This window comes from Pseudophryne corroboree, chromosome 7 (assembly GCF_028390025.1).
Source record: "Pseudophryne corroboree isolate aPseCor3 chromosome 7, aPseCor3.hap2, whole genome shotgun sequence".
Lineage (NCBI taxonomy): Eukaryota > Metazoa > Chordata > Amphibia > Anura > Myobatrachidae > Pseudophryne > Pseudophryne corroboree.
In genome coordinates this window covers 475,215,950-475,230,087 of record NC_086450.1, presented here as the reverse complement: position 1 = coordinate 475,230,087, position 14,138 = coordinate 475,215,950, and the positions used below count along the sequence as shown (strand labels likewise).

The following is a 14,138-nucleotide window of genomic DNA, read 5'->3' as shown; positions in this document are numbered from 1 at the left end:
ACCAAATTTAATTATATCTTGCCCCCCCAACATTAAAACGTTCTGATGCCCCTGCATGATGGTGTTCGCTCTAGGTGCGGGGTGCTGATTAGTGAGAAGAACATATTTTAATTCTGTTGGCCCTAAATGTAGATGGTAGGTACATACTTGCCTACTTTTGAAAAATCATGTAAGGGAGATTGTGAAAGTAACACCTATCAGCGCGGACGTGTACTGCTACATCTGAGAGGTGCGTCAATGACTGACATCCAAATGTAAATGAGCCCCAAAGTTAGGAAGATCTCCTGGGTGTAGTACAGTATGTGTTGCTGGCGGTCGGGCTCCCGGCAACCAGCATATACGCACGCCACGCTATCTATTCTCCCTCCAGGTTGTCGTGAACCCCTAAGAGGGAGAAAAGTTGTCGGTATGCCGGCGGTCGGGATTCCGGCGCCGGTATGTTGGTTATCGGGAGCCCGGTCGCTGGCAACCTGAAGACCACCAGATCTCCTTGTTGTAGAAAGGACACTGATATTTTGCAGGATTTGTTTGTGTATTGTGTTTTTTTTACAAGAGGTTCCATATACTGTAAGTACCCATGAGAAACCTTATTTAAAATGCATGTAGCCACAGGGGTCATTCCAACCCGATCGCTCGCTGCATGTTTGTCGCAGTGCAGCGATCTGGTCAGAACTGCGCATGCATCGGCGCCGCAGTGTGCCGGCGCATGGCAGTTGTCGCTGCCTAGCGATCGCCTCTGAGCAGAAGGGGGCTGAACGGTGGCGTTAAGCCGCCGTTTAGTAGTCGCGGTCCGGCAAACGCAGGTGTGGCCGGACCATTGGGGGGGGGGGTGTGCCACGGCGGTTGTGTGACGTCTCACGCAGCCGCTGTGGCCAGCGGCAGCGAAACACAACTCCCGGCCAGCTGCAGGAGCTGCGCTGGCCGGGAGTTACTCCACAAATACAAGAGCATCGCCGCTGTGCAATGCTTTAGTATTTGTGCGGGGGTGGCCGGCACTGACATGCGGGGTGGACTAGCCCTGTGGTGGGCATCCCCCTGCATGTCAGGGAAAATTATCGTAGCTGTGCTAAATATAGCACAGCTACGATCAACTTGGAATGACCCCCATTGTGCCTTATAACCAATGCAGGGAAATGGCGCTGGTGATCCCATTTGAATGTATGTGTCTTTGATTTATTGTTTTCCCCTGAGACTGTAACATCTAGATAATGGGAGTAAGGTGCAATCAGGGAGATTGCTGGTCTATTCAGGGAGTCAGGGAGATTACTGCTATTTTAGGGAGTCTCCTGCAGAATGTGGGAGGATAGGCAACTATGAATATGTATGTATTTGGTGCTTAAAAATTAAAATATGTCCTCCTCGCAAACAGCACCTACAGTAAACTCTACATTTTCTCAGGCAACTATTATGTTAATTTAAGTACTAGTGCAACATTCTGAGAATGTGTGAGAAATGTATAGTTGTCACAACTGAGGGCTGGTGCTGACGGGAGGAAGCCTCAGTTGCAGGGGCTGCGGTATAATTAAACCTGGGTGGTAGAATGGGACTCTTAGACATGCAGTACCCCAGCCCGAAGGTGTGACCACGACAAGAGGATAAGTTTAAAAGTTTTATTCAAACGCAGTCTGGATGGTACAGCAGCAGCACAGTCAAGAATGGCAAATGACGTAGCAATATACAGTTCCTGTAATTACAGCAAGGAGGCGGATACCTCAGGGTGCGGTACTGTTAAGTATTCATCTAGATAGACCAGGAGATGGATAGTCCTTAACCAGCACCTGAGTGCTGAATGATGGAGCAGTACAGGAACTGACCAGCAGGTGGACAACTGGAAACTGGTGGTATTGGTCTGAAGAGTAGGTTATGCTGCTGGGTATGCCGGATGGAACCGGACAGACTGATGTGCAGAATGAAGTGCTTGAGGCACCAGTGTAGCTGGAGAGTAGCTGGTAGCACTGGTGGTGCTTGAGATTGCAGAGATTAGGAAGTCAATGGCGGAGCACTGATGATAACTGGTATTCAATGACCGAGCACTGATGGTAACTGGTATTCGATGGCAGAGCACTGATGGTAGTTGGTATTCGATGATGGAGCACCGATGGTAATGGGTGACGGAACACCGCTGGAAGCACACTGCTGGAAGCCGGTGTTTTGGGCACTGCCAAATGCAGCAGACAGTGTGTGGACAGGCTGCACCGCTTGATGTTGAACTGGTACGGGTCTCTAGTGGCATTAGAAGCAGGAGCTGGAATACCTGGAATAGCAAACAACCACAAGCAAGGAGACTGGTAACACATGGTTGACAACCAAAGCACTGACATCTTCCTGGGTCAGAAACAGGACCTTTATACCTGCAGCAGTGCAGGGATTGGATGGTCAATCAGGCAGAGTTCAGCGGTGCTGTGGATTGGTGGAGATAGTGTCATGTCACCAGAGCCAACATGGCTGCGCCCATACTAACATTTGGAGGGAAATCTAGTTTGTTACACCATGTGAGATTTTACAGCAATGGCGGCGGAGGCCGCGGAGAACAGCGGACGCCAACTTGCTCCCTTGATTCAGAGAGCTGGCGGCAGAGGCCGCCGCGGGTGAGAGATGCCATGCAGACTTGTTTGCGCATTTGAATTATGAGGATGGTGGACAGGAGACGCCGTGCAGACCCATCTGAGTTCTGGAAGTGCAGCAATGGCGGCGGAGGCCGCGGAGGGCTAGAAACGCCATTCTAACTACACAAGTTCATTGTGACAGCATCTGCGGACTGGCAGAGAAGAGATGTGAAGTGTGGATGTCAGAAGCATGACTGAGACCCGTGGAATGCTGAGGCAGCCTCAGGAGACACCTGAAAGTAACCCGGATCGTGACAGCACCCCCCCCCCCCCTTTAGGAGTGGCCCCAGGACACTTCTTAGGCTTCTGAGGAAATCTGGAGTGGAAATTCCAGACCAACGTAGGAGCATGAACATCTGAGGCATTGGTCCAGGAATGTTCCTCAGAGCCATAGCCCTTCCAATCAATGAGGTACTGATGTTGACCATAACGGAAGCGTGAATCCAGAATCTTGGCGACTTCATACTCAACGCCACATTGAGTCTGGACTTTGGGAGCCGAGGGAAGTGCTGAATGGAACCGATTCAGGATCAGCGGTTTCAGAAGGGAGACATGAAATGTCCTGGGGATTTTCAGGAATGGAGGTAGCTGGAGTTTGTAAGCCACTGGGTTGATGACTTGTTCAATTTGAAAAGGACCGATATATCGAGGAGCAAATTTCATACTTGGAACTCTCAGTCTCAAATTCTTCGTAGATAGCCAAACACGATGTTAGGGTCTCCTGCCCTGTGCTGCCACGTCGTCATGGCAACCGGGAGACAAGTGCTAGCGGAGTAACCTGAGCGCAGCTGATACTCCGGTTCGGGTCTTTTGTTGTGCAGTGGTTACAGGCATGGGATCTGGTGCTGGTTTTTGTGCTCACAGTCTGTGAGGTCTGAGGGGGGCGTGGACAGCACCTGCTTTATAAGGCCTCTTCTCAGGTTAAGCAGATGCTGCTGAATCTTTGTTGGTTAGTCAGTTCCTGAAAGTTAGCCAGTACTGTGTAGCTTTGTATTTTGTTGTTGCTTACTGCAAATAGGCCTGGGCATTTGGTACTACACTCTGCCAATCCAGACCTAGCAGTAAGACTGGAGTCAGTCGTTTAGCCTGCTGAGGTTCTTTTGCTATTCTGTGAACCCAGCAGGTTTGTGGCTGTACTTTCAGACCTGCCTGCATAATCCTCTCTCACTGTGCAGGGCGTCCATGTGTCAGTTTAGTGGCAGTAAGCTGAACCTGGGCCCTGCAAGTGAGAATTAGGATTGTGGAGACTCTCCTTGTGTCTATTATTCCATCTCTGACCAAGGAGTTTACTGCCACACCCGTTGGTAACCCTTTAGGGTTTTGCTGTTGCCCTTAGCAACAGCATTTCGGGTTCTCTACGTATTAAAACACAACATCTTGCTTTTTCCATCTGAGCATTTCTAATACTAGGGAGACACCCAGTTTCTTAGCCTCTGGGCTTCTCTGTTCACTCTGTGTTGGTTTTGTTACCCTATCACCTTCTGTGTACGTTATGTCATATTTCCCAGTCTGTCTGTGAGTTCATTTGTTTTGCATCCCTCTCTGTTCAGACACCAGTACATTCCTGCAGGCACTGGTGTGTATAACAGTTCAAACACCAGTACATTCCTGCAGGCACTGGTGTGCATAACACACGATCACCCACTTTGAGGGCAGGAATTGCCCTACGCTTCTTATCTGCAAACTTCTTGTATCTAAAAGATGCCTTGAGTAGAGCCGCTCGGACATTCTTCCAGTTATTTGAAAACTGACGAAGAGTGATATCAGCTGCAGGCACTGAAGTTGCTGGAAGCGGTTGAAATTCTGGAACTTTAGGGTGAAATCCATAGTTGGTGAAGAATGGCATGGAAGAAGATGAAGAATGATATTGATTGTTATGACAGAACTCGGCCCAGGGAAGGAGTTGAACCCAGTCATCTTGGGAAGAAGATACATAAATATGGAGGAAGGCCTCCAAGTCTTGATTCACCCTCTCAGTTTGACCTTTGGTCTGGGGGTGATAAGCTGTGGAGAATTTCAACTTGACTTGGAGGGCCAAACATAAACTTCGCCAAAACTTGGCTACAAGCTGTACTCCTCTGTCAGCGATTATCTCCTTGGGGAGAACATGTAGTCTGAAGATCTCCTGGATGAAGTCTTGTGCCAACCTGGGAGCTGACGGAAGACTGGTAAGGGGAATGAAGTGAGCCATCTTGGTGAACCGGTCAACTACCACCCAGATGGTATTAAACTTGTTACACATAGGAAGGTCCGTAATAAAGTCCATTGACAAATGGGTCCACGGACAATGAGGAACAGATAGCGGAACCAGTTGCCCAGCGGGTGACTGGCGAGATACTTTGTATTGGGCACATTTTGGGCAGGAAGCGATAAACTCTGTGACGTCCTTTTTCAGAGTCGGCCACCAGTAAGATCTGGAGATAAATTCAAGGGTTTTCTGGATCCCGCATGTCCGGTGAAACGGGAAGCATGTGCCCAATCCATGAGCTTCTTCCTTAGCGCCGGTTTTACAAAACTTTTTTCCTGGTAGGGGCGTAGAGTCCATCCTTACCATGGAGAATGCCACTGGATTAATAATAGGATGCTTGTCAGTAGACTCAGACTCATTTTCTTGCTCCCAGGAGCGGGAAAGGGCATCAGCCTTGCGATTCTGTGACCCCGGACAGAACTGGAGTTTAAAGTCGAACCTAGAAAAAAAAAGTGCCCACCTGGCTTGACGAGGGTTGAGACATAGTGCGCCTTTCAAATACAGGAGATTCTTGTGGTCTGTCAGAATGGTAATGGTGTGAGAAGCTCCCTCTAACAAGTATCTCCACTCTTCCAGAGCGAGTTTGATAGCCAAAAGTTCTTGATCGCCAATGGCGTAATTGCGCTCAGAAGGAGAGAACTTCCGGGAGAAGAAGCTGCAAGGATGTAGATGACCATCATCAGCTCTTTGATACAGGACTGCGCCTACTCCAACGGAAGAGGCATCCATCTCAAGGGTGAAGGGTGAGTTGGTATCTGGCTGTTTCAACACCAGAGCTGAGATGAACCTTTGCTTTAATAAATGGAAGGCTTGGACAGCTTCTTTGGACCACTTGGAAGGATTAGCACCCTTTTTGGTAAGGGCAGTGACAGGCGCCACAGCAGTGGAAAAGTCCTGAATACATTTTCTGTAATAATTGGCGAATCCTACGAATCTCTGGACACCCTTGAGGGTTGTAGGTATCGGCCAATCTTGAAAAGCTTGTAGTTTCTCAGGGTCCATCTCTAGTCCGGAACCGGACACAATGTAGCCTAGAAACGGAATGGACTTAACTTCAAAGATGCATTTTTCCAACTTGCAATAGAGATGATTGGCATGAAGACGGGACGGGGCCTCCTTTACCCAAAAACGATGTTCCTCCAGATCGTTAGCAAAGATGAGGATGTCATCGAGGTAAACCACGACATGACGATATGGGATGTCTCTGAAGATCTCATTCATGAAGTGTTGGAAAATGGCTGGAGCGTTACTGAGTCCGAAAGGTATGACGAGGTACTCATAATGTCTGTCACGGGTGTTAAATGTGGTCTTCCACTCATCACCCTTCCGGATCCGAATGAGGTTGTAGTCATCCCTCAAATCTATCTTCGTGAAGATAGTTGCACCGCTAACGTGGTCGAAGAGTTCGGTAATCAGAGGCAGAGGATACCGTTTTTTTACAGTGATGTCGTTCAGACCTCTGTAGTCGATGCATGGCCACAGGCCACTGAGGTAAGGTATTGAGGACAGAGCCGTAGCTCCGAAACGTGCGTCTACCTGAATACAAGTTTCTTGCTTATATACAAACAGTCTCCAGTGCCGTGATTCTTGGAGGAGTGCATGTGATTTCACACTGTTGCACGGAGACTTGCTGTTGCTTTAGAGTTGGAGTGCCGGCTGCTATGGACTACATATGTTAGTGCTCAGATGGAGCTGCTGTTGGCAAGGCACCCACACTGATTTGTTTTATTGAATACTCGTGGATAAGACAAGTGACGTGACTTTCTTGACATCTGCAGAGGATCTTTCCCTGCCTACAGTGACTTTGTGTTGTGGGGCTGAATCATTTGGTGTGGTGTTGATGGAGTTAATGGTAGTGTCCGAAGTGGTGTAACTGGATTTGTTCAACAACCAGTAGTTAATGCAGTAACAGCATTGGTGTCTGTAAGCGTTAAAGACCCAGACTGCAAGCGATATGGAACAAGAGGCCACAGTGACACAAGACCCTTTAGGATGCATGGTGATGCAAACAATGAATATGAGTGAGACATTCAGCTTCACGCCAGCCCAAATTGAAAGCATCTTGTCAAAGGAAACTATACCAGCAAGGGATCAAACCATGAAAGCTGAGGATTATTTCTTCCAAATGATGCGATTAAAACGTCGTGAAATAGATTTTGTACTTCATAGTGTCTCTTTGCCCGAGTATTACAGAAAACACAAGTTCCCACGTGGATTCCGGGTACGGAATGTACCGACGATCGGCCAACATAATCCTTACTTTGTTAGGAAATGGCTTGGGATCCTTAATCGTTGTAGTTTCGACCTTATGATTCTCGTAATAGAAGAGGCGAATAGGGAATTAGAGGTAACACGTACGAAATTAGCACATTTGGAATGAGATAATAAGAAAATTCTTGAAAAGGACACCTCGCAGGACTGGATCCCAAAAATGGAAAAACAGTGTGACCAGTATCGTCGTGAGCTTTTGAAGTTTAAACGAAACAAAAAAGCAATGGTGGATCAGGATTATGACGAAAATAGGGTATTTAGATGGTTAACGGGAGCAGAACCTGACAGGCGATCAGGACCTACTATGAGGAGAAGACCGTGGCAAAATCCCAAACACAAAGGAGACAAAAGCGGAAGGTCTAGCAGTGATAGTGACTTTGCATTCTCGGAATTAGAGGATAATTCTAACATGAGTGAGGTCCCTTTAGGACAAAGGGCCCCCGATGGTGCCAGAGGCTCAGGAAGCCTGCCACCCGCAGGGGTGGCCAGAACAAAAGGAGGAACCAGAGCTGTCACACTCAAGAAGAACACCTGATCTTTAATCTTTCCAAGAGACCTTTATCTGCTATTGAAACCCAAGTGTTGGGTAAAGGGTTAAGTTTTGTGCCAACGAATAACCATGACCCCTTTAATTGGTCGCGGGACTTGCATAATTTTTCGCGTAAGTTACGATTGAAAGAGTACTTCCAGAACTCTCCATTGGAGCAAAGAGGGTCGGTCTTTGATCCATTTCTGAAAAATGTGTCAAGGTCTCGGTTTGATCCTATTTCATATAATGCCTCCATTAGAACTTTCAGCCGGCTGATGGACGACTCAGTTAACAGATTTTTGGCAGCCCCGGCAAGAATTAAATTTAATCTTACAAAGGCGGAACGGGAGGCTTTGAATCAGTTATCTGCTTATCAAGATATAGTGATCAGACCCGCCGACAAGGGCGGGGCAATTGTTGTCCTTGATCTGGAATACTATAGAAATGAAATTCAAACACAATTGGTGGAAAAGGGAGTCTACCAGAAGCTTAGGGCTAATCCGGTGCTTGAGTATCAGAAAGAGCTATTCGACATCTTGAGAAAAGTGAAAGAGAAGGGTTTGCTCCCGGAAAAGGTATTTAAAGCACTTTGTGTGGAACATCCGAAGAATCCAGTGCTGTACACATTGCCTAAGCTTCATAAACATGATACACTTCCGCCTGGTAGACCAATCATTTCCGCTAGGGACTCCCTCTATCAACCAGTGGCACAGTTACTGGATAGTGTTCTACAGCCCCTGTTGACCACTCAAGAAACTTTCCTGAAGGATACAACGTCGTTTCTGATTAAACTTGAGGCGCTTCGTGATATTCCACCAAACACCCTACTGTGCTGCTTAGATGTCCGCAGCCTATATACATCAATCCCGCACCATGATGGGATGCGGGCTATGAAAGTATTCTTAGAAAGAAATTTGGCTACCAGCATTTTTGATTATGATCTGTTCTTGACACTGTTAGAATTTACATTATATCGTAATTACTTCTTATTTGATGGGGAATTTTTCCTGCAGCTGCGAGGGTGCGCGATGGGATCATCAGTCGCACCCTCGTATGCGAATGTATATATGTTCGATCAAGAGCATAGGATGTTCTTTAGTAACCCAGAAGTAAGAAGTAAGATTTTGATGTATACTAGATATATTGATGATGTATTCCTGCTGTGGGGAGGTGGTCTGGAGGCCTTTGAGTCTTTAATGTTGGAGATCAATAACCTTACATCTCCTATTAAATTTACATTTTCTTGCAGTGACACAGTGGTTAATTTTTTAGATGTCAAGGTGATGCTGATTAATGGATCTCTGCACTCAGAGATATACTCCAAACCCACAGATAGGAATGCACTTCTATTGGCGTCTAGCCACCACCCTCCTGCCTTGAAAAAGACCCTACCAGCATCCCAAATGATGAGGGTGGCCCGTATTACTAGTGACCAGGCCAAGGAACCACGACTGCTGGATGAGATGATCTCTAAATATGAACATCGGGGCTACGATAGAAATCTGTTAGAGGCACAGAAACAGAGGGTACTGGGTATGTCCCGGGATGAATTGTTAAAACCTACTAGTACTAAGGAGAATGGAATCCTACCCTGGAGCAGCGATTATTCGGTGGCCAGCCCTATTATACACAAGGCCTCTAAGGCGCTTTGGCCCAAAGTGGCATCTGACCCCGATCTCCCAGCGCTGAGAAATATCAGACCTGTAGCTGCATTTAGACGGGGCCGAAATTTAAGGGATCGTCTAGTACGAACAGATATCACTGAGATGGGTACGACTAGGAAACCTAATGTTCATTATAAATCCCCAGGTTGTTACAGATGCCCCAAATGTGCTACGTGCCGATATATGGTGGCGTGCAAGGCATTTGAGCACCCACACAAAAAAGAAAAAAAGTATTCTATTAGACATGTCATCACATGCAGCACTTCCCATGTAATATACGCAATTGTCTGCCCATGTGGTCTTTACTACATTGGTCAGACTATGCGGAAATTTAGTGAGAGGATGGCGGCCCATCGGTCGGCCATCAAATTGACACTAGAAGGAAAGACGGTCGACCAACCAGTAGCACGCCATTTTAAAATGGCTGGTCACACGTTGGGGGACCTTAGGTACTTTGGCTTTGATCATGTACCGCTTACGTTACGGGGGGGTGATAGGGCCAGATATTTAGTGGAGAAGGAATCAAGATGGATCATGATGTTGAACACTTTTGCTCCATTTGGTCTTAATGATAAGATCAATTGGAACACTGTATAAATAGGCGTGCCATAGGGTTTGAGTGGTTTATTCAGGTATATTCCCCTTTAGTTATGGGGTTGCCGAGAATTTATTGCCGCAGGGGGTAATACTGTTCTAGCAATAGGTGACCTATATATGTGGTTTACGGGTCCCCTGTTTGAGATTTTCCTTGTTGACAATTTGATAATTATATGCATGCTTGTGCCGGCATATATGGATAGTATTTGTATGTTAGTACTGGTACTTTGGGATGTGTGGCAATAGGTCACTGAGATGTATTAATGTATGTTTTAAGTATTTAATGTATTTCTGTCACTTTTTTTGTCATAGGTCCTGGCTGGGATCTGGCTGCTGGCATTACAGGAACCTGTCTGTAAAGCCAGAGCACCTAAGACTTCCTGCTCCAGGTACAGTGTAGCGGGTGGTGCGCAAGCCGTGCATTGCCACAGCAACATGATGCTAGGACCGGAAATGGAAGGGAATGCGACGGCCGCGAACGGGAACCAGGTGGACGGCGCCGGCGACCAGCGGGAACTCACACAGGTATTTAAATGTATGTTTGTGTCTATGTTGTTTTTTGATCTATTAAGGTATTGAGGACGGAGCCGTAGCTCCGAAACGTGCGTCTACCTGAATACAAGTTTCTTGCTTATATACAAACAGTATCCAGTGCCGTGATTCTTGGAGGAGTATATATATATATATATATATATATATACATACACATTATATATATATATATATATATATATATAAAATATATAACAAAATGACAGCACTCTATGTCCTATATCAAAAATTGCTGGTGCAAGGTCCTGGTAATTAATATAAACACTCACTTTTTCCACAGTTGAAAAAAGAATTAGACCAGCACTCACGTTTAGTTGGTGAAAAAAAAGGGTTTTATTCCTGATAAGCCATCTGGATGCAACCCACTGCTACAGTTCGCCCGACAGCCGTTTCAACGCTCAATGGTCTTCATCAGGGGCAGCTGTCACCCTGTCCGGAGTTGCCTTAAATAGCAGAGAGGGCGCCAGAATGTCTGAACGGGACGACCGGAAACAGCGCGTCATAGCTGCTTTCCGATTCGCTCTTTCCCGCACGTGGGTTGTGTTGCTGTGGTACACAAACCCGGCTCTCTCCTTAGCAACCCGCTCCGGCAGCGCGACAATCATGTAGTGTAGGCTGATCAGTATTTTAAGTGCAGCGGCAGACAGGTAAAGTTGCTGCTGTCTATGATCCCAGTCACAGGCTCATATGCAGAGTGCTTAACCCCACAGTGCGCCGGCAGCATGGAAACACTGACAGCTCGAATGCATATAAATCATGAAACAAAAGTGACATATAGAACAAGTGAACCAAACAGTGACATCATGCACAGCAATGGTATCAAACCACTCAAGGATTATTAATATCTAAATACAGCACACCACCACATTGGTGTAATATAGTCATGGCTAAAGGCATCATGGATCTAAGGTATCCAACAGGTGCAACGTAAAAGGCCAATGCAAATGCCATATAATATCAGGGATAGAACGGGGATACTGATTCATCACCTATAGGACACTCATGTCCCTTAGTACAATACCAAGTATTCCCATGCCGTCTCCAAGCATGGTACTGACCGGGCCCAACACTGCTTAATTGCCAAGATCAGACGGGATTGGATGGTTTCCAGTGTGGTATGATTGTATCAGACAGATGTGTCCATATATAAGTACTTCCCGTAGTGCCAGTATCTTCACCCGTATCTCAGCCAAATTACATCATAATCCTGTGTAATGGTGTACAAGACCAACCACCATTAGTGATGCCAACAACCAAGCCATAGGGAGAACTGGAGAAACATACACCGACTCCTTTGATACAACACCTAGTATTCCCACCTTGTCTCCAAACGTGGTACTAGCTAGGCCCATCACTGCTTAATTGCCAAGATCAGACGGGATCGGATGGGATCCAGTGTGGTATGGTAGTATCAATCTCCACGGTGTGCCGAAATGGTGAGATGTAAAGCATGCCCAATATGCAATTAACAGGAGCCCAATAGGCCCTGTAGGTGAGAGACATATGTTGCTCAAAAAGACAAAACAGTAGAGCATTGGCAGGTGACATATATGAAACATATCAATTATGGCAAGACATAAACATGACACACGGCGGTGTCTAAGAAAAATAAACCAAAAAGTTAGACTCTGTATGTTGTTATACAGAGTCAGAGGAAGCATCCCAAACGAAATTCCTCATTAAGCCCATTAGGGGCCAATGTTTGTAATCTATCAATCCATTGGTGTTCTCTTTGTAGTAGGATTTTATTGCGATCACCACCCCTTTGAAGTGGTGGGATTTGGTCCAAGATACAACACTTGAGTTGATTGATAGTGTGTTTTGCCTCCATGAAATGTCTTGCCACAGGTAAGTTTGAAAAGTCACTTGAAGTTCCACCCTGGGTAATGCTCTTTTTAATTGTTGAACGATGCTGGCTTAGACGCTCCTTTAGCATCCTGCTGGTCTTTCCAACATATAGCAAATTGCATGGACATTTCAGCACATAGACTACAAATTTACTGTTGCAGTCAAGTCTCTGTTTGATGGTATAGGTCTTCTTATCCTGAGGGTTAATAAACCGATTGCCAAGTAGCAGGAATGAACAGTTTGGACAACCCATACATTTGTGAACCCCTGTTTTAGTGGTCAACCAGTGTGAGGGTGTGATCTTTTTTCTCTTGGAGAAATCTGTTACAACAAGCAAATCTTTCAGATTGGGTCCTCGTTTGTATGCGAATCGAGGTGGTTGCGGGATGGCTTTTGATAAACCTGGATCCGTGCCAATAAGGTGCCAATGTTCCTGAATCTTGTTGCGGATGAATCGAGAAGCAGTAGTATACATGCTGACAAAGTTGAACCTGTCATTGTCTTTATTGGAAGAGGCGTCTTTATTAGATAGGAGTTCCTTTCTCTTTATTTGGCCAATTTTTGTGAGTGCCAAATCAATCTCCTCCTTAGAATATCCACGATCAAGGAAGCGTTGACTCATTGACTGTAGAGCAGATGGTATTGCTAAAGGGTCAGAGGTGATACGTATCACCCTTAGAAGCTGCGAGAACGGTAATCCTCTTTTGAGAGGTGCCGGATGAAAACTCGTTGAAAGCAGAAGTGTGTTCCTATCAGAGGGTTTACAGTGGATCCGAGTGGTCAATGTATTGTTGGACAGAAGAACGGACACGTCCAAAAAATGTATTTCTGTTTTGCTAAACGTGAGGCTGAATCTAATGGTGCCTGGAAGTGAGTTCAGATGGTCAATGAAAGTCAGAAGTGTCTTCTCTCCCCCGTGCCAAATAAAAAATAGATCATCAATATATCGGACATATGTTGACAAAAATCGGCCAAAAAGGGGGTGACCTGTGATGTGTTCTTGTTCGTATGTTGACATGAAAATGTTGGCATAAGCTGGGGCCATGTTAGACCCCATAGCGGTGCCCTGCTTTTGTAAGAAGAAACAGTTCTCAAACAAAAAATAATTTTTGTTCAAAATTAGGTCAATCAATAACACCATATATTCTGATGGAGGTCCAAAATACACATCACTTTCTGTTATTAGTCGTCTGCATGATTCAATGCCAAGTGCATGAGGAATGTTTGTGTATAGACTCGAGACATCGAGTGTAACCAACAATGCATCATCAGGGACATGCTTGGTACATTCCAATTTCCTTAAGAAGTCAGTTGTGTCCTCGATGTAACTGGCTGCACTTTTTGCAAGTGGTTGTAGATAAAAATCTACAAGCTGTGAAAGTGGTTGACATAGAGATCCACGTGCCGAAATGATCGGCCGCCCCGGGGGCTGTGTTAGTGATTTATGTATTTTGGGTAGCGTGTAAAGGATTGGGGTTTTGGGGTGAGACGTAGTCAGAAAGTCAGCAGTAGTCTGATTGATGTACCTGTTATTTACTCCCAAATTGATTATCGAATCAATTTCCTTTTTATATGTCCATGTGGGGTCATAAGTGAGTTTTTGATAACAGGTTGGATTAGACAATTGTCCATAGGCCTCTTGTACATAATAGTCATAATCAAGCAGGACTATGCCTCCACCCTTATCTGCAGACCTGATGACCAGGTGATTGTCATTCTGTAAAGATTTGATGGCAGCTCTTTCTCCCTTGGTTATGTTGGAATAGCTAGGCTTTTGTTCCTTGATATAAGGCATCGTGTCCCTTTTAAGTACCCTTAAAAAG

General features: G+C 45.8%; 2 pseudogenes; both read right to left on the bottom strand.

Moving 5' to 3' along the window:
• Positions 1 to 11,476: 11,476 nt before the first annotated feature.
• LOC134947135 (5S ribosomal RNA) lies at positions 11,477 to 11,596 on the bottom strand (annotated as a pseudogene).
• Positions 11,597 to 11,761: 165 nt separating this feature from the next.
• LOC134947155 (5S ribosomal RNA) lies at positions 11,762 to 11,881 on the bottom strand (annotated as a pseudogene).
• Between the last annotated feature and the right edge of the window lie 2,257 nt (positions 11,882 to 14,138).